At 51.0% G+C, this 24,270-nt stretch overlaps 1 pseudogene; it reads right to left on the bottom strand.

Annotated features, from left to right (window-relative positions):
* Positions 1 to 6,291: 6,291 nt before the first annotated feature.
* Positions 6,292 to 24,087, bottom strand: LOC131837101 (membrane progestin receptor gamma-like; annotated as a pseudogene).
* Positions 24,088 to 24,270: the final 183 nt, after the last annotated feature.

Raw genomic sequence — 24,270 nt, 5'->3', positions numbered from 1 at the left:
AGATGAGATGATCCTCAAAGACCCCCTGCCCTTCTCCCTGATGGAAGGTGACCTGGCCTGAAACAATTCTCTCTCTCCTTTCAGTAATGATTTCCTTTTCCCACCCTCCTTCCTACAAAGACCTTTAATTCTGTACAGCTCCAGGGAGCATCTCTCTGTTTGCTAGACAGGATGCTGCCGTTCACTTTAAAAACCCAAGCTGATCTTTTAAATTACTCAGTTGAATTTCTGTTTGACAGCATACAGAGATGAATAAAGTTTGGTCCTTGCCAGGACCAAAGTCCAGAACCACCCTTTAGTCCGATGAACAGATTCTATCCCACATCGACTTTTGCCCCTAAACGCACGGCAAGCAAATATGCCTCTAATCTGTGCTCTCAGGGGGCTCCACTCCCCTCTCCTCAACCAGCACCAGTTAAATGGACATAATTTCACATCCCTGGCCCATTTTGTTCTACATAAAGGTGTTTTTTCCTAATGACTTTATTGCTTTGTTTTTTATATATGAGTCTTTGAGCCATCAGAACTGTTATTAAATGGCAGTTGGGATTTGTGTTATTTAGGATTTAGGCATGGCTGCTGGCTACTTCCCTCTTAGTTCCCTGCAGTCTGGCTTGGCCTCAAGTCTCTCCATTAGAACTCTTCTCACTAAGACCATCACCTCCTTGATGCTAAACCAAATTGACCCTCCCCACCCCTATCTTACTGGATCTCTGGATAGCACTAAAAATATTTCTTCTTCCTCTTTTCCTATGCCTTTTTTTCCCCTTCTAGCTCTCAAAGCCCCTCTTTCTCAGAATTCATTTATGAAGTGTATTGTTCATTTTTTGGCATTTCTTGTTTTGCTTTTTGTCCCTTCAATGTTGTAGCTTAGGGTTTTGACCTGGTTGCTAGCTGAGGCTTCTCCTCGGGCACTCCCAGTCACTCCCAGTCACTCCCGTGGCTTCACATACCATTCGAATTTGTTCTCAGCTGCAGACCCAGCTGCCATCCGGATTCTCCACTTAGTTGTCCCACAGGCCCCTCATACCTACCTAATCTCTTCCCCTGAGCCTGCTACCCCTCAGTGGATGGTATCACCACCAAGTGGTATCACCACTGTCAGATGTATAATACTTCTAGTACCTCACAACTTTCTTTGCGCTGCCCCTTTGTGGCCAATCACCTTCCTCTACCCTCAGCCCTTGGCAACCACTTTTCTGACTTCCCTCCTTAGAGTTTCCTCTTCCCCAGAAGACCTCCTCTCTAGCTGGGCAAAATGCTTTTGAGATTCACGCATGCATTGCACATATCCGTAACATGTTCCCTTTTTACTGCTGAGTAGTAATCCCTTGTATGAATGCATGACAGTTTATCCATCCACCAGCTGATGGACAATTAGGTTCTGGTCCCCCCTTTGGCAATTATGATCTAATTATCTGTGTAAAGGTCTTTAAGTAGGTAGGGATTGCTGGTTTCATCATAAGTGTAAGTTTGACTTTATAAGAAACTGACAGACTGGGAGGGTCCTATGCAAATCACAGGGGGCTGACACTTCAGCCGATGGGAACCGTAATTACCTCAAATACCCAGCTATGCGCGTCCAGCCCTGGGAACCGTATAACTACTAGTGACCAGAAACTGCCAAAGCCTAGAGTGTTTGAGAGAAGGTGGTATGACGAAGACAGGACGCCTGTGGCACTTCCCACACACAACTCTGGGCACTCTCTTTGGGGCCCAGCTGTTCACTCCCATCAGCTGTGGCAGCAGCATCTCACATCCAGTGGCCCCAGGACTCTTCCCAGGCCATTTGAAAATGAATGGCTGGATGTTAATGTTTTACAGACTCAAAAGATGATAAAATCAGCAAGCTTTGGGGTGGAGGCTTGTAAAATTGATACAAAAAGAAACAAATGATCTAAACCATATTTCAAATGAATAACATACACATAAATGGGCCATAACTAACCCAAATGATTTAGACTATTGAGACCATATGCCCTCAGGCTCAAGACAACAAGCACCTAAAACATATATCAAATTCTAATTAGTAAGCTTTTTTGCAGACATGGGTTGGTAATTCTGAAATGACATTCTGTACATTCAAAGATTGAGCAAATAATACATTATGGATAATGGGAGCCACGTTTCTCACTGCTGGAGAAGAGAGTTATATAAATTGCAAAAGGGGGAAGGATGAAATACCTGAGAAGTCTCTTTTATTTTTTTTTAAGATTTTATTTATTTGACAGAGAGATCACAAGTAGGCAGAGAGGGAGAGAGAGAGAGAGAGGGAGGAGGAAGCAGGCTCCCTGCCTAGCAGAGAGCCCTATGCGGGACTCAATCCCACAACCCTGAGATCATGACCTGAGCTGAAGGCAGAGGCTTAAACCAGTGAGCCACCCAGGCAGCCCCTCTTTTCCTTTTTTTTTAAGATTTTATTTTTAAGTAATCTCTACCCCCAACATGGGGCTCAAACCTACAACCCCAACATCAAGAACTGTGCTCTACCCACTGAGCCAGCCAGATGCCCTAATACCTGGGAATTCTTCATACTATTTGGGAACATTTTTCCAAATGTGAACCAAAAAACTGGTTGGAATAGACCAGTGTTTCTTAAACTCCCTTATATTAAAAATCACTTGGGATATGAGGAAGTGGTGATGCAACATGGGGGCTTAAGTGGGTAGGAGAAGAATAAATGGGACAAGATGGGATTGGGAGGGAGACAAACCATAAGTGACTCTTAATCTCACAAAACAAACTGAGGGTTGCTGGGGGGAGGGGGTTTGGGAGAAGGGGGTGGGATTATGGACATTGGGGAGGGTATGTGCTTTGGTGAGTGCTGTGAAGTGTGTAAACCTGGTGATTCACAGACCTGTACCCCTGGGGATAAAAATATATGTTTATAAAAAATAAAAAATTAAAAAAAAAAAAAGAATACTGAAAGTCAGATGATACATCCAGAAAAAAAAAAAAAAAATCACTTGGGGCTTTTGGTTAAAATTTAAAACTCCAGGACTGCTTTTCCCTCCCAAGGTTTTCTGCATCTGTCCATTCGGGCCTGAAAATGTGCATTTTACAACATCAAACACATTTTCGAGAGGGTGGATTAAATTATATTTAAATTATCGGCTGTTCCACGCTCTACAGGAGGCCAGAATTAAGCCAATTCTAGAAATCTGTTGCCCCAAGTGAAGAGAATGGGTGTGGCATCTCTCTCTTTGTCTGAAATACACGTATTACAGAGTCGAAGCTTTCATACAAATACCAAGAGGCCAGAGGAAAAACCCTTGCACAATCTCCTGGGGAGAATATCCAGGAGAAATTCCAGAATTCTTCAAAAGTCAAGTGATCCATACATTTTCTAGAGTTAATACATTTCAGGGATGAGTGGCTTGATTTCCATCCTTCCAACAGGACAAGTGCCTCCTGGTCTTGGGGCCTTTGCATATATGCCACATCAACCCAAAACACCAGCCCCACAACATGCTGGCAAAGTTGGTCCTTTTTTACCCATCAAAGCTTTCCTCAGATGTCAGCTTCTCTGAGTGGCCATCCAATCTCCCCTGCCCTGTGCCTCCCACCTCCATTTCTCCACCAAGCTTATTTCCTTTAGCATACTCACCACTACCTGAACTCATCCCTTTTACCACTGACCATCAGCACATTTCCTCCACACAAGTGAGGTGTGTTTTCCTCACGTCTCTTATCCCCAGCCCCTAAAACATCGATATATATATATCACATAAGAAATATCCACAGAATGATTTAACAACGCACTCGTGTATAGCAATCTCTTTCTTACAACGAACACGTTTGCCGTGTGATAGGTGAAACGTAACCAAGTCAAGGGGGAAATAGACCTTTATGGTAACAAATTTTATTTTCTTTCTCCAACACAGTTTAAGAAAACTAGACATTGCTGTAAGTTGGAAGAACATCTGAGTTTAGAAATGGGTCTTAGCCTTTTCGTCCATGATGGGTTTGTTGGCTAGAAAATCAGAGGCTGGCATTCAACTAATAAGTTATAAAGTGTCATCATACAGTGTTAATAGGTGTTTCATATAGTGCCGTGGCCAAAACAAATTTGGGACACAATAGAGCCACACAAAGGGTTTATCCAACACATGTGACCACTCCGTTCTCCTCCGCCTTGCCTTCCTTAGAACTTCTCACGTGAGCTGGGTTCCACAACAAGCACTTTGAGAAAGACTGCAGCAAACCAAATATTCGGACCACTTGGTACTCAAATGATTTCTAAAACTTCCCACTTCTCATTCTAATCCACAGTGACAAATTCACTTCTCTCTAAAAACTGAGCAATGGGAAGTGAAAGTCTTAAGATGAGCAGAGGAAGGTGAAGTTGACTACGTGGCCTCATTCACATACATTCAGGTTTTATCGCAACTGTGGCCTCTGAGAAATTTGGGGGTAGCGTTTCTCAAGCAGGGGGAGGAAGAAGAGGGACATCCCACTGGGAGTCTGTCACCCCTTTTGAGGCAGTGCCATGCAAGCAGTTACTACCAATGAAGTGTGGTGTATCTCAGGGGCGAATTGAGACACTCAAAAAACTCAAAAAAGTGCCACTGAGAGGCGCTACATGAAAAGACACCTTCCCAGTGAGGTCTTCAGCTCATCCAAAGCCAGCCTTTTTGACTTTCTGGCATGGCTTAAGCAAAACTCTAGCCCCAGTACTCTTAATACCTAAGGGTAATTAATGTATGTGAACACAGTTCCCACATCTAGAAGCTTCCAAATCAGTATATTGAAAACTGTTCTCAAATTTTAACTTGTAACACTGTCCAAAAGTATACCATGGGACTAAGTTTACCAAACATCTAAAAACATTATGAATCACGGCTCCTATTTTGTGGATCTAACATTTCTTTTTCCATTGTGAAGTGCGGCAGAAAAGCCACATAACCAAAAATCAAATAATTTAAATGTCCTTCAAATGAATTACCTATTGTCTTTCAATTATTTCTGAGCTAAACAAAGAACATTATTTTACTCTCTTTAAGAGATATTTAAAAACTTCATGTCTTTGGCATTACTAGAATAGGGTATTTAAACTTTGCACTTCTCAGCATAAAATTGCAGTCACAGCAAATTGAAATGGGAGCCCACAGACCCTGCTGGGGTAAAATTCCACTAACTAATGTTGCCAAAAACTAAATTTTGTCATGAAGCTGGCAATTAATGTACCAAAAATTTACCAGCCCATATAATGCTATCAGTCTACCTTCCCTAGAGGAAATAAACAGATAATAAAACTAATGAAATCATATTTCTTGACCACTCTCATCCCATATAAATTTTTACTTGTCCTTAGAGGATAGGACAATGAACTATTCACAAGGCCATTTGAGTTTCTGGGCCTGTTAACCATAGAGGAGTATTCTAAGATGCGGGGGGTTCCCAAGTCAGCAAAGAAGATCCTGCTTTGTGATGGACAGCCCCTTGAGTCATTAGCAAGTGCAGACCAGGGGTTGATGGGCCTCTGTTAAAAACTGGTTTGCATCAGCATTTCTGTACTCTCCAAAAACACCATGAAATACTAAAATTTAACTCCCAATGCAAAAGATGAGAAATTGCTCAGTCTCATGCAGAGTAGAAAGCAAGGGGCTACATCCTTAGGTGGTAGGTCATTGAAAATTCGGTCAATCACAGCAAGCTGATAGGCCCAGTGCCTTCTGGAATTCGTGAGGAAAGCTTCTCTTCAAGGGCCTGGGGCCCTTCTGCATTAGAATCACCTGAGTACTTGCTCAGATTCAGGGCAAATCTCCTCTAAAAGACCTACATTTTATACAACAAATGCAGAATCTCCTGACGCTGCCTGGAAATCTGCATTTGTCACAAACCCGCCAAGTGTTTCTGATTCACGGTAAAGCTTGAGAATCACTACAGTTGACCAACCCCTTAACAAGGTCTTAGCATCCCCTGCACATGAACTCTAACATCTGCAACATGTTTAAAAGGTTGAAGTGACATCAAATGTACAACATCCCCAAATATCGTGATGCCATTTAAAAGGTTTAAAAGGTGACAGATGAACCCAGCCAACTGGGCTTAAGTCAGCCAACTCCTGCACACAACACATTTGACCCATACCATACAATACGGTGCAGCATCAAACTGGCTACAAGAAAACAGAAAAAAAAAAAAAACACAACATGGACACCCAACCATGTGGGTGTTCCCATGACATGAGAATTGGCACTATAAGGCAGAATGGACTTGTGGGAAAAAGGACTCTTTTCTATTCATTCCTTTCACTAGGTGGGGAAAGGAAGAAGACCCTTCCCCAAATTAGGTCTCTCCCTTCTGGAATGCTTCACCTGTCCCCAGAGCTCCCACAGACCCAACTTCCTCTGATTCAGGTTCCTTACACTGATCTTTCTGGCTCATTCTCCCACTGTGGAGCTCTTGGGAGAGGCTGAAGCCAGTTCCATTTTCAAAGGGTAATACTACAAGGGTCGTGAAGCTTCATTCAAGTGTTTAACAGTCAAACTACAAGGGCAGCATGTTTCATCTAACTGTTTAAATAGGATTGAAAAACCCATTTTAAATAAATTTAAAACTTAATGAAATATTAAGAATCTGCCCAAACAAGGACTTACTTGAACCCATCTTCCCCTTTTAAAATAATATAAAATCAGTGCACATCTAGAGAAATGTCCCCAGTTCAATACCTTATTGACAAGAACCCACTCAAAAATGCCAAGACATCAGCCACTGTAGCTATTTCAGACCGCTGGAAACTGGTTCCCTGTGGCTGGCTTAGGGAGGCTAGGACGGGGTAGCTTAAGGCTGACATCTGGCCCAAAAAGTTTACGGTCTGTTTCTTTTTTATGTAATTCTGGTTTTATTTTTATATTTGGTTTTTTGTAATTTATGTAATTCTGGTTTGGGAATCTGATATGGAACAGCTGAGAAATAAATTATGTTGCTGAGGCTGAAGACGAGGCACAGAAGGGTGGCTCCAGCTATCTCAGGGAAATAGAGGGGCCTGGCATGTGCCAGGAGCCATTCCTTCCTCAGAGTCTTGTCCAGAAGGATGGCTTCCATCTGCATGTGAGTGGCCAGAATCACACACACAAAACAGCTGGTGACTGTGACCTATGACAAACACAGAAAAGGCCACCAAGATCAGCAACGAAAAAGGAATGGCCTGTTGATTCTATACTGTGGCGTGTAGGCTCGACATATTATCCTGGGTGAAGGAAGCCAGGCACAAAAGACCACGTACTGTTGGATTCCGTCTATATCAAATATCCAGAAAAGGCAAATGCACAGACACAGGTAGATTCGTGGTTGCTTCAGACCGGGTGTAGGAATCGGGACTAACAGGACACAGGCGTGAGGGATCTTACTGGGGCGAAGGTCATGTTCTAAAACTCATGTATGCGGATGGTTGTACAATTAGGTAAGTCTGCTGAAAGTATCATGGAATTGTATACTTAAAATTAGGGAATTCTTTGGTATGGAAAGTATGCCTCAATACATTTATTTTTAAAATGCAGTGTGAGGAAAAATAAAAAAGGCCATTGAGCAAAGCAAGTCCATGTTTCAAACACCTTATCCACCAGCCCTGTGTTTCACAGGAAGAGGTCTGGCCTCACGTTCTGCCAAAGTTCACCTCTGCAGGGCCAGCATTCCTCAGCTCCGATTCTGACTTCAGTGCCAAAGGAGAGGCCAGCCAGACTTACAAGGTGGGTCCCCTACCGCCGGTTAATCCCACACATGACAGGGGGTTCTTCCTCTCCATGACCTGCAGGACCCTGGCTGGCCGGCAGAGGGGGCAAGGGTGGGGGTGGGCAGGGACACGCTGAGTTGGTGCTGGTGAGGAAAGGAGTCCACTGTCCAGGGCCCAAGGACTGTGTGTGGGACAACCCTCCAAAACCAGAAGATGAGAAGACAGCACGTGTCATGGACTGACTTGCATCTCCCTCTCCCCAGTTCTAAAGGTCGAGGTCCCAACCTCAGGTATCTCAGAATGTGGCCGTATTTGGGAATAGGATCTTTTAAGAGACAATTACATTAAAATGAGGTCACTAGATTGGACCCATGGCGATCTTCGAAGAAGAGGAGGTGGGGGCCTGGGCAGGCACCTACACAGAGGAAAGACCACGTGAGGCGAGACAGAGAAGAAAGTCATCTGCAGGCCAGGGAGAGAAGCTCGGAAGAGCCCAACCCCACCCCGACCTTGGTCTCAGCTTCCTGGCCTCCAAAATCATGAGAAAATGCATTTCTGTGGTATGAGCCCCAAGGTCTGTGACCCTTTGTTACAGCCATCCTAGCACCCAGATACAACACAAGAGTTCAAAAAGGATTCTTTCAGTAAAAAGAGAGAGAGAGGTCATACCTCCAGGTCTTACCCCAGAGTAAGTATTCAATAACTGTGTCCCAGTAAGGGAGTGGCCTGGGCACCTGCAGTCCAGAGCAGAAGCAGAGTCAGGAATGGGAGTGTGGGAGCGAAAGCCCTCTTGGGTGGGTGGTCTGTGAGCCCCTTAGGGCAGGAGCTGCCGGCCCCTCGGGCTGTGTCCGCTGGGGAAGAAGGTGTGCCGGGTTGAGCTCCCCCAGCCTTCCTCAGGCTATACTCAGGGCTGGTAGGATTGCCAAATCCATTTGGGATGTGGCAAAGTGCTTCTTGTCCAGCAGAGAGCCATGCTCTCCAAGGACACACATCCAAGCAGAGAGAGGTGACAACTGAGCTCCGGAGGCACGGACCCGTCTCCACCAGAGCAGGAGATCCAAAGACAGAAAACACCATGGGCACAGGATGTATCTGAGGTGTGACTGCGGCAAGAAAAGTGATCTCAAACAATAAGAGACTCTTAATCTCACTAAACAAACGGAGTGTTGCTGGGGGGAGGGGGGCAAGGGAAAGAGTGTGGGGTTGTGGACATTGGGGAGGGTATGTGCTGTGGTGAGTGCTGTGAAGTGTGTAAACCTGGCGATTCACAGACCTGTACCGCTGGGGCTGATAATACATTATATGTTAATAAAAAATAAAAAATTAAGAAAAAAACTTTTCAAATGCCTTTATATTAGATATCATAACTTTGGAAAAATAAAAGAATATGATTCTTGGGGGAAAAAAAAGGAAAAAGAAAAGTGATCTCAGCCCTCCCGCCCATCAGGATGTGCAAGATCTTTCTCTGAGCTGGCCCTTACCAGTCAGCACCTTGACCCACACAGGAGAGGGAGGCCCACGTCTGGCAGACCCCATGAGTGCAAGACAGAGAACTTTCCAAATCCCTTGTTGGTGATCTGTCATTAACAATTGTCTGGCAAACGATCCTTCATAGGGGTGTCTTTCTGCTCTGCACCCCGAGGCCCACGAGGATAGGACTAAAGGCGAATGAATGAAACATTATTAAGAAACCAGGGCATTGGCAAAACAAGGCCCAGGGCGACCTTGCCCGCAGCCCCCAGACTTCAGATACAACCCCTGCTTCATCTAGGTGGGGCTGGGAGGTGGACATGGCTCCTGCAGGCAGGTTCCGGTCCCATGGCCCTATCTCCCTTCTTTTTGGGGGGAACCTGCCCTCCCAGCCTTTCGGTCTTTGCAATGCCTCCTGGTAGGAGAGAGTAAGTCAAAGAGGTGAAGGTCTTCTCAGAATCAATGAAGCAAATGTGGCCATGTCTCAGGTGGGAGGAGATGGAAAATCACTGGGCAAAATGGGCTTGGGGAGAACCAAGCTCCCTGCCCACCATTCAAGAACAGGGACTGACCCTTGGATGCCCATGACAGCCTATCTAAGGAACACTGGTTCCCAGGACTCATCAACCTCACCAGAACTGGCACTCAAGGGTGCCTCGTCCAGCCAGTGCCCACCCCGCTTCCCTAGACAGGAAGGGAAGGCCCCTCCCCCACTACATTAGTTCTCTCACTGTCATGAGCTCAGGTTCCCCTGGAGAGTCCCGCAGCCTGACACAGTGCTGGGCCCCCAGCCCTAAGCTTCTGGTGTTGGATGTCTGGGCAGGGGCCTGAGAATTTGCATGTTCCCAGATGATGCAGAAAATGCAGTCAGGGAGCCGTACCTGAGAACCACTGCTCTCTACCAGGCCTCCTGGCCCCACTGCGCCCACCTGAATGAGACAGACACTCTCCCCTCCTTAGCACGGTTCCCGCCATCTGGTTGCCTCAGAGCCAACTGCATTGTCTGCCCTGTTCTTCTCCAGGGCTGTCCTCAGAGTCTGTTCAACAATGGGATTTCATGTTCTGGGTAAGAAAGGCACTCCCGGGGCCCCACAGCCCATAGGAGTGGCTCAGCATCCTAGACCCACCTGCTCTCCCCCACCCTCCCCTGCCATCTGCCGGCTGCATACAACCGGCCTCCAGTTCCACTCCCCCTGGCCTGCTCCTAAACAAGCTCCTGAGGAATTCTGCTCTCCCTGACCCTGCTTCCCCTTCACACTGCACACACTGGCATCTGTCTCTGGGTTGGAGGACCCCGGGCCACAGGCCCACCCCCCGCCACACACACACTCACTGATGTAGTCGAAGCGACAGGGTGCCAGGCGCTCTGGCAGGTGTGTGGAGTAGAAGAGGTCAGGAGGGTCATGGCCATGTGCGTCTGGTGGTTCAAGATGGCTTTGTTCTGTGCCCCCTCCCCAGGCAGCAGGAACAGCTGGGGGTAGTTAAGGAAGCAGGAGGTCTTGTAGGAGGCCCTCTCCCTTCTTATGGCCTCAAGGCATCTCTGTGCACATGTGTGGATGCCGCCGCAGGCCAAGGCCTTCATGCCTCAGGTCGGTGGCTTGGAAAGGGATGTCTCAGAGACTGGGGGAGCAGAATTCCCATCCTGACTGTGATCATCCGAGACCCAGGGCAACTGTATTTTCATCCTCCAAATGCTCATGAAGACTTTTGGGTTATTTAGGAAAGAAATGAAGGAAAAGAAAAACCCTAGCAGACCTATTGCTACTCTACTGTCTGGGGGTAAAGGGTAAGTATAGTAAAAGTGGTCTATTCACCCTTGAACTCACCTCCCACCAGCACGTCGCCTGCTTTCATGTTCCTAATTACAGCTTTAAGGCCCAGAAATCCCTGGAAGGCCTTCTGAGTCATCAAAAAATGTACTAATTATGGTCAGGATGCTGTGTAAGAGTTAAGCATCATTTTTGTATTATCTTTGTGAAAAGTGACAGCAGCGGCCACTAACCTGGATCACAGGGCCAGCCCCTTTCTTGCGTGATTTCATCAGCCCTGCCTCAACAATTACCATGAGGCAGACTCTAGCTTCCCATTTTGCCAATGAGGAAGCCAGGCCAGAGGGTGACATGCAAACCGCGAATGAGCAGGGACCTCGGGATCTGGATCCAGGCAGGCTGATTCCAGAACCTGTGTCCGCATCATTGTGATTCAGGATGAGACCTCCCCGCCCCACTGCCCACCATCTACCACAGCCAGGCACCAGGAGCACACCGTGTCCGTAATGTGGACCTCTGCTGTGTGATTTGGGGGGGCGTGGGACCAGCCTGTTCTCTGCTCCGGTTTCCTGTGCGTGTTCTCTGTCCTCCGGGAAGAATCAGGGGAATCTCCCCCAGGCCCACACAGGTGGAGCCTGCTCTGACCCTCCCTGTTCTGTCCCTGCTTCAGGCATCAAACCTCAGGCTGCCCTGGGAGAGGAAATCCACTCACTGGATGCAGGCCACGTTCCAGACATGGCTGAGCCCTTCAGATCTGCGGATTAAATGAACCCTCTCCATCCCCTGTGCAGGATGTTGGCCTCATTTACAGATGAGGAAACCGAGGCTCAGAGAGGTTATGTGGATTGCCTAAGGTCACACAGCCAGTGAGGAGTGGGACTGGGATTTGAAATCAGGTCCATCTAATGTGAGAGTGACTGGACTCTCCCCCTTCTTGTGCCCCTCCCACACCCTCTTCCTGTTCTCTTACCTGTGCTATGCCTAATCCCCAGCTATCCTAAGACCCCCATTCATACTTTTTCCTTTGCTACTAGTATGTTAATTGATGATAATACATAATGGGTTTATTGGACACTTGTCACCGGCTAGCATTTTATATGTTCTCTCAAGAAATCATTCCCACAGACTGATGGACTGAGGTGTTACTACCATGCCTATTTTACAGCTGAGAGAAACTGAGGCACAGAGACAGTACATAACTTGTCAACGTCCTACAGTGAGTACATATTAGAGATCTGCCTCCAGAGGCAGCTCTCCTGGTCCCTCCACTAAACCCCAGGCTGCCTCCCCTTTGCAGCCCTCCATGATTACTTCTGAGCCCCGAGTCAGTGCTGGCCACTGATGCATCGCCTGTGGTCTGTCACAGCGTCTATGTTCCTTCTGTCTCCTAACTACTCTGTACCGCTAGTAAGGAAGTTCTCGACTCCCGTGTGCCTTGCAGTGACTAGCATGGCGCTCTGACCCCCAGGAGCTCAGGAAACGGCAGGGTCCTGGCAATGCCAACAGGCAGGGAAAAGACGGAGCCTGGCTCTTACCCTGTAGAAGATGGGAAGGGAGTCCGAGGTGTAGGGATTAGCAAAGGTGAGGACACGAAGCATCTTACAGAGCCCGGACTTCTGGATTTCAAGAAACCTAGACCAGGAAAGGAAAAGGGGGAAGAAATGGGAATGAAAACAGTTTCAGTAAGTGACACACGCGCATGCACATTATGCATAACCGAGGGCAAGTCATCAACAGAAAGAAGGCAAGTCTCTTGGGCAACCTTCCTCTTGAGGCCAGCAGCTTCTCCACTGGCCTCGCCTACTTCTCCTGCCACGATAGCTGCATGTGGAACGGCCTCGGGGGAAACCATCTCCTGGGGCTGCCTCATGAGAAGCAATGGTGTCCAAAGAAGCCAGAAAGGAGGTACTGGGCTGGGAAGGCCCTTCAAGAGGCAAGTTATCTAAATGCCAAAGAGTCTTTTCGAAGTCTAGTAACAACAGGACAGGGAGACATGTGGGGCGTGGGCGGCCCCCAGGCACAGGCCCCTGGGGCGAGCACGTCTGGGAAAGACAAGATGTCTGACTAGTCAGAGCTGCCCAGGTGACCTCTGTGCAGAAGCCCTGGCTTCAGGGAAGTGTTGAGTGACTTGGAGATGTTCTTGAATCCTTAGTGCCGCACCCAGGGACACTGGCCTAGGGAAACTGAGTAAATGTGGCCTTTCCTCCTCTACTTCATCAACCCCCCTCCAGTCCAAAGATGAAGCAAACCTTAAAATGAGTGGTGCTGACTGTGGTAGAGAGGGCCAGGCCTCCCAGACGGAGGCTGACAGGGCCTCAGCTGGCTTGGGCCCTGCTGGGGTGGGGCTGGCAGCCCAGGGTGAGGGGAGTGGGGCAGCCCAGATGGCAGGCTGGGTACCAGGAGGACAGGCGAGGAGCAGGGAGATCTCCGCACTGGGCTCGAGTTAGGGGTGCTCAGGCCCCAGGCCACGGTACAGGGCAGGTCCCTGCTTCAATACCACAGTGTAGCTGGGTCCTCTCTCTGTGCCCACAGGGGTCCCCACAAAGATGGTGCGCAGAGTCTGGGTGCCAAGACTGGTGGGATGGCTGCCCTGGGGTAGTGAGTCAGACCAGGGAGGCCCTTCCGGACAGTCCTGCCCCTCAGCACACTCTCCAGAGGGGATGGAATCCATATCCCACCACCGCTCCCCTCCCTTGTTCCCCAGACACCCTGCCCCAGCCCACAGCCTGCCCTTTTCCCCACCAAACACAACCTGAGGCTCCACCCAGCCCAGGCCCTTGGTCCCTGGCCAGGTCACTCCTGTCCCCACTGCCAGTGCAGTCACCTGACTTCAAAGCCCTCTGCTCCCCATGTCCTTTGGTGTGGGACAGTGCAGAGACTCCCACATCCGCCCCCTGAGCCATCAGGGGACCCTCATGTGCCCCAGGCTGATATGTTTGTCCAGCCCTCGGGGAAGCCAAGCCTGAAGATCCCTGCTCCAGAGTAAGAGGCAGCTGCCGTGGGCCCCAGGGAAGCCCCACAGACTCCAGGGATAAACTCCAACTTTCAAGCATGTGTTCGTGTCTCTCCTTTCGTGACCCTGTCCTAAGTCAGAGAAACACAGACAAGAATGGGGTAGAGAAGCAAGAGAAGCTGAAGAAAAAGGAGGAAAAAAAATAAGGGACCTCAACTTATCATCTTCCCAAAGGAGACCCCCACCCCCGGCCTTGGAGTAAACCACCAGCCTTGGGAGAGGTGAGGCCAACACCAGGCCATGATGCATAGGCAGTGTCTGACCTGGACAGCCCGGGTTTGAGCCCTGCCTCAGTCCTCCGTGATCATGCGATCCCCAGCAGGTTAGGTAACCTCTTTGTACCCCAAAGTCCTCGCATGTAACACAGGGACCACAACTGTTCCCCCTCACGGGCTTGTTGCAAGGATTTAATAATCCATATTTGCAAGGAGTTGCTCACGTCACAGAGGAACAGATAAATGGAAGCTTTTAATAAAAGGTGTGTAGAGGGATTCATTCTCTCTCCATTCCCACCTTAGAGCTATGCTGTGCCAGGGAACAGGAGCAGGAGGGAACAGATGGGTTCTGGGAGACTTGCCTAAAGTCAGATGAGCTAATAAGAGGCGGAGCTAAGATTTACACCCAGCATGGTCTGGTTTCCAAGTTTCACACCCCCACCCCTCCTGCAGGCTGAGCCAGCCTCAGACCACTACCCAGCCTTCATCCTTGCCCATACCCGTGCTGCCCCAGGGAGAAAATAGGACACGCTCCCATTGCCCCCCACAGCCAGAGCCTGTCCCAACAGCCTTCACAGCCTACCCTGGCCAACCCACTCCAACCACAAGCCCGCTCCCCCCTCTCCCAGGCATGGTCACACCATCTATCCTTTCTGGGCTCTAAGGGGCTCACTACGAAAGCACACTCTTTCTGTGACCACTTACACAGGAAGAAAGCTGGCTCTGGCTGGTGAGGGCCAAACCAATCCCCAAACCATGGATTTCCTGTGACTTGAGATAACATTTCCCCCGGCCTGGTAAAGTGCTTCCCCAGGGGCAGACAAACCAGCTTCTCCATCTGCAGAGCCAAGTCTACAGGGAGAAAAAAAAAAAAAAAGGAGAAAAAGCAGAACTGAAGAGAGCCAGCAAGAGAGAGTAAAAGGCAGAAGGGCCCCGCAGTCACAGAGAGGAGCCTCCCTCTACCAAGGGTGCAATTCCACAGTTAGCCACACGGTGTCGCCCCAGCCAGAGATTCCGGGAAGGAGAGGCAGGAGCCACAGAATCCTCCAAAGAAAGCTCTGGTTGCCCCCATCCCCTCCAATCTCCAAAGCCCAGCCTGGTAAGCCCGTTCGTGCAAAGCCCAGTGGAGAGACAAGTTTACAGGAAGTCAGGCCTCATCTGCCGAGAGCCAGGTTGGCAGGAAGCCCTGGATTTTGGCAGAAGCTTCCACCATCCACAAGGAGAGGGTCTGTTCTAGAAGCTGATAAATCTTGTTGCAACAAAGCTGGCAGGAGGTGCAAGCAAATTCTGGAACCAGTGCTTGACCAGTGGGCCTTTGGAAATATTCTGTTGCAAAGGGGTGTGTGTGTGTGTGTGTGTGTGTGTGGTGCGTTTATGGCTGTTTTATTGTGTGGGTGACATCGCAGGTACACGGACATTTCCACATGCTGGCCCCTGGGTCTAGTAGCACGTTTTCATCTGGCTGAGCCCTCAGATCCCCTGACTGCCAGTGAGCCTCCTGCCTCCAGCTCTGACCTCCGAACCCCCTCCCTGGTCTGCGGGGCGGGGTGGGGGGGTCATAGCTCCACCCACCGCCCCAGCATGGCTCTCATGGCACAGCCCACTTTCCACCAGGGATGAAGTCATCTCTCTTCCTCACAGCACTGACCACAGGGCATTTCACCGGGCAACTATTTGTCAAAACAAAACAACATGTGGATGCCCTGGATGAGTGAATACGAGGACTTGTGATGGACAGCAAACTCTGAGTGATTGATGTCCCTAATGGAGTGAGAATGCCTTGCTGGGCTTCTGGGTGTCCAGCGGGATGAGCAGGCCAGGTCTCTGTCACCCCATCTTGCTCTGAGAGCCACAGAGAGGTCATGTGTTCCCTCATCTCCCTTCTCAAATGCTACAGAAGCAGCAGGCGGGGTTCTGGAACATTCATTTGAACTAGATTCAAGGGAGTCCACAGTGCTCTATGTGGAGACTGACCTCAAGGACAGGTGGTATAATGGAATGAACGCCACTTAGACCATGACATTCTAGTAAGCACATGAATAAAAATCTCCCAGGACGTCTGAGGTCTGCTTCTTGCTCAGGGAAGGAGATGGCGGTTCTCTGGCACTCCTGGCCACACCATGGATTGATGGAGCCCAGGGCGGAGGGAGGGTGGGCTTACGGGAGGAGGAAGATGAGGAGAGAAATCTTGTAAAAGACTCTGAAGCCTTAGCATGATAGGACACCCAGAAACATCTCAGATGTCCTTGTTTAAGGTGAAGCCAGAAGTCCATGAAATCCGGGACCCCACGGGGCCCTTGGCCCTTCTCTCCACCTGCTTCTCCTCAAGTGAATAGGGGCTGAGTCTGTCTTGGTCCAGGAGCCAGCTTTCTCGCTCCTCCGACACTGAAGACGAAAAAGGGAATGAAAACAAGAAAGAGAAGAGGACCAGGAGAGAAGGGACACCAAAGGGCCTTTTGATGGGATATCCCACTCTGCCTCTCACCCCCTTCATCGGCATCTATTCCAACACAGGCACCCACACCAGCAGCCATGGACACACCTGGAAGCACTTCTTGGCATGGCCCTCCTGCAGAGATCACTGTCCTTCACCAGCACAGGACCGGGCCATGGCAGGGCACATGAGGCACGTCAAATCCCAGCCACTGTCAGAGACCCTCTCTAGCCACTCTTCTCCTTCCAGCTGTGCAGCTCCAGAAACTCTGAAGCCCCCTGCCGCTGCCGAGGGCCGTCTTCTCCGGCCCCCTCCCCCTGTGCAGGCTGTGTGCTCTGTCCCAACGGCCCATCCCTCCTCTCCAGCTCGGATGTTCAACCTCCCTCAATACTCTGTCCCAGTACTGTTCTGCAGAACTTTGTGTATCAAAGCAGGTTTCATTTTGTATTATCATTATTTGCATATATTACATTCTGTACCACTATACTCTATATGCCAATTCGTCTGGTCCTTAGAGAAAATGATGACTCCATTTGGGCTTTTGGGGGGTCTGCAGTTGGCTTTGACTACCACACTGGGTGCTCTCTCAGAACAAGGGCTGTGCCTCTCCTCCTGCTATTCCCAGATCTTAATATAATGCCTGGAGTATGGTAGGCATTTAAGGAATGTTGAGTGAGTGGTTGGTTAGTTGGTTGGTTGACTGGTTTGCTGGCTGGTTGTTTGGTTGGTTGGATGGATGGATGGATGAATGGATGGATGGATGGATGGATGGATAGGTGGATGTATGGGTGGATGAGTGGGTGGGTGGTTGAGTAGATGGATGGATGAGTGGTTAGGAAGGTGGATGAATGGATAGATGGTGGGGTCGGGTGGGTAGATGGGTGGATAGATGGCTGGTTGGGTGGAAGGATGGGTGAATGGGTGGGTAGATGGATGGATAGGTGGTGGTTAGGAAGGGGGATGGTGAACGAGAAGGTGGGTGGATGAAAGGTTGGATACTAGAATAGCAACAGATGTGTCCCATAAATAAACAGAAATAATCCATTTCATTGACAAGGGAGAACTCTCCAAACACAAGCATCAAGAGATTTCTGGCCAGCCTGCTCTGCCAAATAAATGTGTCCAAAGGTAACAGGCATGCCACATCCAGAAGACCCATTTTTTATTAACAATGAGGATGGACTTCTGGCCTGATAAAAACCATCCACCCAGGTGGCTTATAGATGATTCAGGAAGCTTTAAGGGGGAAAAAAAAAAAAAGGCAGCTAAGCTAAGTTGCACTGGGGATTCCTAGGAAAACAGGTTCCTATGAACCCTGGGACTGTCTCTTCAACACTCATGGAGCCTTCCATGCCTCCTCAGCCCACAGTGCTCACCTCTCTCCAATCCCAAATTCCAAAGATCTCAGCTACACAGCCAACAGGAGCTAACCAGACAGGATTATGACTCCTCCAGGGACCAGAGCTAGGTGTGTCCACACATCTGGGCCCCACACCTCCAGGCCACACTTCATCTCTCCTGGATTGTTGCTGACATCCAGGTTACTTTTATATGTATGTCATGCCTTGTCTCACCCCAGGCAGGGCCCAGTCCCCTCCTCCCTATCATCCGTCGAAGCTCCAGCCTGGCACAGAGGCTGCACTCCAAAGAGAGTTTCTACTTGATAGGCGTCCTTGATGAAGTGGGGAGAAGGCAAGAGTAACCCAGTCCAGAGGGGGCAGACCCCTTGTCCACACAGCTGTAGGGGGGCTCTGCATTTCCAGAGACAGAGAAGAGAGTTCAGCTCCCACTCCCTCCCCAGGCTTGTTTTCGTGGGAGAATAAACCTTCATGTTGACCCTGGGTCTAGAAATGAGACGCCCTCCCACGCAAAGCAACTCCATGCTCCCAACCGGTCTCAAGACAGGCAAGTGGAGACCAGCTGGGGCAGGTGTTCTTGATGCTCTTTAAGAATCTCTATTCTTCCATTTTTTACAGAAAACCAGCTTGTCCAGTTTGTGAAACCTGCCTGCCTTCAGTCTCACGACACCCAAGTGTCACCTGAGGAAAGGGAGAGCCACAGTCATTACAGACAAGGTACAGAAGCTTCCCTGCCCCTCCTTTTCCTCCTGGGGCGGGGGGACAGTGGTTCAATGGGGAGCCTCCGCCCGGCTCCCTGGAACTGAGGATGGAGTTAGAGGATTGGGTGCAACCTGGCAGCCTCCCATGAACCCTTTCCTAAGCCACCCCCGAGAGCCCCCAGCCCGGCCAGCACCCAGCACCCCAGCCCCATCCAGACAGGGCTGTCCCCCCCAACACTACCATTGGAAAAGGTTCCCTAAATCATTTAGGGAAGCAGAAATGTGGGCAGTTGGCTTTTACAAGAGCTTAGTAAACTAGAGTCAGTAGCCCCCAAGCAACGTCTCTGATTCTCACACTCCAATGAGTTTTCTTGAGTGGGAGGGAGAAACCAGAGGGAATGAGAGCCAGGCATGTGCGTGAGACTCACAGCCACGGGGCTTTCCCGGGGACACGACGGACACCTGAGTGTCATCAGCCAGCGAGTGCATGCGTCTAGACATGGGCCTGCTCGGTCACTGCCAGCAGACTGCCCACTTGATGGGGCACCACCTCTGGGCCAGGCCTGTGGGGCACGTTCTCTGCAACCCTCACATCCGTCTCACAAGGTAGGTAGGTGTGTGGGCCCCATTTTACAGATGAGCAAACCGAGGTTCAAGAAGGCTAAACAAGTGACCCGCCCTGCAACCGGTCTAGCTTCATCATTCGTAGAGCCCAGGCCGGAAGGAAAGTGCGGGACCTCTTGTTCAAAATCATTACACATTTCAAGACAGTGACAGCAGAGCGTTAAGCCAAGTGTGGAGTCCCTCAGATGCCCCGGATGGCTGCCTGGGAAGCGGGGCTGGAGCTGAGCCCCAGGTTTCTGAGCGTCCCTTCCCTGGAGCATCCCCCACTGCCCGACTGAGGCCCATTGGCCGGGTACCTGGAGCAGCAGGAGAGGCCAGTGTGGAGAACGGTGTTCATCACGGCCAAGGGCACGTAGTAGTCATAGAAGGTGGTGCACACCATTACGTCTGGGAGGGAATAGGCCGACTATGTGATGGCTAAGCCTGGGGAGGAAAAAAACAGCCTTGGGCTGGCAGCTAGGCCGTAGCATGGCTTCTTCTGGGAAGCCCGACCCAGCCTGTGGCTGAGCCCGGCCACCACACCTGGCTTGCGCCTTGTCCCTCTACCCCCCAACACCCTCCCTCTCTTCTCTGCCTACCCCAACCCTCCCCCCAGAATGAGCCCAGCATCGCCCCAGGGCTTTACACTGGGTAACACACAATCCTGACAATCACCCCCTACCACAAACCCTGCCCTTGTCCTCATTTACAGAGGACGGTGCAAGGGCACAGAGAGGGTTAGCAACCCACCTGGGGGGCACGCAGCTAGAAGGCGGCAAAGCCAAGCTTCCACCTGAGGCAGTTCAGGGACAGTCCCCACTCTGATCTCCAAGCTCTGGTCCATGATGACCCCTGAGGGTGCCCAGCTTTTCTTAGTGTGCCTATGACACGGTGCATTCCTCGTGGAAAGATGGACGTTGCAGGGAGAAAGGGGCCTTGCCAAGGCGAGGAGGCATATGGTATCAGTGGGCTGGGGGACAGGCCAGCTGAGAAGTGAGTGTGAAAGGCTAGCCTTTGGCATTTCATTGCTTTAGGTTTGGGAATCTGGGACAGGAGGGTTCCCGAAGGGCCCTTGGGAGACCCGTCTGCTGCAGCTTTCCTTTGAAAGAACAGACATCACCGTCCTTTTCAAAGGGAGCACGTGTGTCCAGGGACCTGGCCCAGAAGGCTTCCCCAGCTACCCTCACCAGGTCTCCTCTGGGAGAGACAGCCACAGACCTGTCCATCCAGGGCCTCGAGGGTCCAACCTATGGTCACCTGTTAAGACCCAGAGAACACCGGAATCCCAGCTCAGGGCTGACCCGGGCCTCGGCCGCACCAAGGTCAAGCTCTCCCTCTGACCCCATTGGACAGATGGGGTCGGGTCCCAGCCAGGTGGTGTTTCCCTGGGTGACAAAGGCAGAAAGAGCTAGGAATCAGCAGGCTGCCTATGGGACGTCCACTTGGAAGTGCCTCCTGGGGGATAGACTCTTCCCCAGACTGATCTGGAGTGGAAGAGTCTCCTCTGGCCCAGGATGCATTCACTCTGGGTATGTTGGTGGGGGCTGAGAGGCACGCCAAGCTCCGCAGGCGACACAGGAGCAGAGGAGCCGCAGATCCTGCCCAAAAAGGCAGTGGAAGCCAAATGACTTCTAGTAAGAAATAGACATTTGGTCTTTTCCACTGTTCCAGGCAGAGAGCATGAAAACCTGTGGAACTTCCTAAGCCAGGAGAGCAAGGAAGTTGTCTTTAGTTATGTGAATGAGGTGACTTGGAAAGTACCTGAAGCTTGGGACCTGGTTGTCAGGAGAACCAACCCTGTTACGTGAGGGTTGGAACTTCCAGCCCCACAGCCCTGAACTCTGGGAGGGGAAGGCCTATGGCCAATGATTTCATCAATCCTGACGAATGAAGTCTCCATAAAAACCCAAATGGAGGTTCAGAGAGCTTCCCGGTTGGTGACCATTTGGTGATTCAGGGAGGGGGGAGTGCTCCGAGGACACCCATGCTCCGAGCCCTTCCCCACACCCTGCCCTGCGCATCTCTTCCAACTGGCTGTTCCTGACTTTGATCCCTTATAGTCAGCTGGTAAGCGAGTGCGTAAAATGTTTCCTTGACCTCTCAGAGCCAGGGTCATGGAGCCCCGGGTGTATATTCAGTCTGTAACAACCCGGATTTGTGTCTGGCATTGGCGGGGCTGGGGGCAGTCTTGGGGGACCGAACTCTTCACCTGTGGAAACGGATACGGTCCCCAGGACAGTGTCAGAAATGAGCGGAATTGTAGGACCCCCACCTGCTGTTGGAGAAATGCTTGAGGTGGTGTGGGGACCCGCCCCCCCACACCCACACATACATCGTATTGATGCTCAGATCCCTTTAGAGGGCATTCCGGGGCGCAGGAAAAGAGGCAGCTTTGGATTCCAGACTAAGGAAAGTAAACATCCTCTTGAGGCCATCGGGAGTCATGGAAGGTTTCTGAGTGAGGGATTAAGACAGCCAAACCTTGCAAAAATGCATAGGATGGCCTAGAGGGAGGAACAGCTGGAAAGCAGGGAGGAAGTAGGAGCAAACACCATCCCCAGGGGACTGCGGGTTTCCACAGGATAGAAGCGAGAACAGGAAGGAGAGGTAGCTGTGGACAAAGGGGCAGGGAGCTGAGGTGGAAGCCATAGGCCCCGGTCTGGGGCCTCGGAGGAAGCCACGGTGGGAGCCCAGCATTGAAGGGCTTGCAGGGACTGAAAGGGTAAGTTCCCAGGTGAAACCTATGGGAGTGTACCAGACCCCGAGGAAGTAACAAATCCAGAAAGCCAGTGATAGGAAGTGAGACAGTTCAGGTGCTGGCTGACCCAGTGGCTATGGTTTGAACCAGATGGCTGTGCCATTTACACGCCACGTGACCTGATCACTTCCCTTCATGGTGCCTCATTATTCTCACCTGTAGTGTGGGTATCATAAGAGCCGCCATCCCAGGGACTGATGTCAAGGTCAAGGACACAGCTGTGGTAATGGCTCCCCTCGGAGGCTAAGAGCCAGGCACTGTGCTGTGCACCTCACCTGCAACACTCAGCTCATCTTCGTGTCTGAAGAGGATACAATGGGGCTTAGTGAGGCTCAGAAACTCGCCCAAGGCTGAGGAGCTGGAGGCAGCTGGGCCACAAACAGGTATTGCAGGATGCCGTCCCCCCCACCCCATGATGATTCTCTGGTGCTGTCTAGTGGGGGTTCCCAAATGCCTGCTCTTAGCACGAGTCTGGGCAGGTGATCAAGGGCTCTGGAAGCCTCTGGACTAAGGAGTTTGTACTTCATCTGGGGTAACTGGGTCTTAAGTGGGAGGGGAGTCATGGTCAAAAGGTTTAGAGAACCCTGTGGGGGGAGGGGAGTGGGCAGGCGTGGGGGAGGGGCAGGAGACAGAGAGGAGGCTGTGGTCAGGGTGTAGGGGAGAGGTGGGAAGGTCGGAGCAAAGCCCAGGTCTGGGAGCCATCCGAGGAATATGGGGAAGAGACTCACCTGAACTAACTAATGGACAGGATGGCAGGGGCATGGGAGGGAGGGGAACCTGAGGGTCATTTACAGATTCTGCCTTGAGAGACCAGGTCAGGGTGGAACCAGGAGCCAGGTGAGGCACTGCGGGAGGGGGAGTATGGATGTGCATGCTGGGGTCATGGGGAGGGATGGGAGGGACAGTCTCAGTCACAGGGCTGGACGCAGCGTGGAGCCTGGGTTAGTGGTAGACAAAGATGGGCTTGGGAGAGCCTGGTCCAAAGGTGTTGGGGCATGGCGTGCGGTCACCCTGATGCCGGCCTGCACGACAGCAGAGGCCTGAGGCCAGATTCTGAGCTTGCCTCTGCCAGACGACCAGCAGAGCGGGGAGCCGGCAGAAGAGAAGGAGAACGTGCCCACTAGGCAGGAAGAGAAGCAGGAGTGATGTGATGGCGACCAGAGAAAGGGAGGTGGTTCCGGGAGCACCGAGGGGTGGGAGGTGACATGGTAAGCCTGTGTGTGTGTCTCTGTGTGTCTGTGCATGCACATCTGTGTGTGCACGTGTGTGTGTGTGTGAGAGAGAGAGAGTTGTGAAGGGAGGGAGAGGAGGAAACAGGATGGAGACATGATCCTCACAGATACCCTCTTGGACAAGGGAAGACAAGGCCTTTGCTTTCACACCTGAACAGGAGCAGGAGGGAGAAGGGACCAGAGCAGGGATACCTGGGGACAGATGGATGCCCACCAGCTGGGGAGAGAAGCAGAGCCAGAAGGAAGGGGCCCCATAGTCGGCAGAAAAACATGGGGAGGCTCAAGGGTCAACACCCAACCTTGCCTGCTTTGGGTTCAGCCCTCGGCTCACTTTGAGCACATGGCTAACTCATCAAAACTTCTCGACAAGCGGGGTTCGTGACGCCCCCTTCTCTGCCAGGCAGGAAAGAGACCCGCCCTGATGTGCGAGCTGCTCCCCCGGCCTATGACGGCAAACGGTTAAGGTTTTGGAGATCCCACAAAGTGACTGTTAAACCCCGCCAGCACAGCTCTGGACAAGTTTCCCACAAAACACTCGTCAGGAACCTGGAGGAGGCACAGACATTCCCGTGATTCTTCTGCAAGCCCATCGAGGCCTTCTGGTGGGCTCCGCTCAGGACTCTGCCTGCCGCCCAGGAGGAAACTGTGCCACTGGGAGCTGCAGGAAACACTCAGAACAGAGAAACCTGCACACCTACCTTAGGCCACCCTCACATTCAGCGCCCCCTTCTGCCAAAAGAAGCCGGAGCCTGAGGCAGGCTCACACCCTAACTCAGCTCTGCCTGCGCACCCCCCACCCAAGCTCGCCTCTGCGGGGGGCCACCAGGAGCCCTGTGGGCGGCTCGCTGTCTTCCATGCCTGCAACATGCACTTAGTGAGAAAGTCATCTCAGCAGGAAGTCGACGTGGGGCCCGAATCACTGCCCAATGCCGGCCAATTTTCACGAGCTTTCTGCCCAAATCCATGTTGATTTGGGCAGAAAGCTCGTGAGAATTGGCCAGAAAGCCCTGGCGAACTTGCTTCTGGCGGCGGGGGCCTT

This window comes from Mustela lutreola, chromosome 7 (genome assembly GCF_030435805.1).
Source record: "Mustela lutreola isolate mMusLut2 chromosome 7, mMusLut2.pri, whole genome shotgun sequence".
Classification (NCBI taxonomy): domain Eukaryota; kingdom Metazoa; phylum Chordata; class Mammalia; order Carnivora; family Mustelidae; genus Mustela; species Mustela lutreola.
The sequence above is the reverse complement of the archived record's forward strand: the minus strand, read 5'-3'. Positions and strand labels throughout refer to the sequence as shown.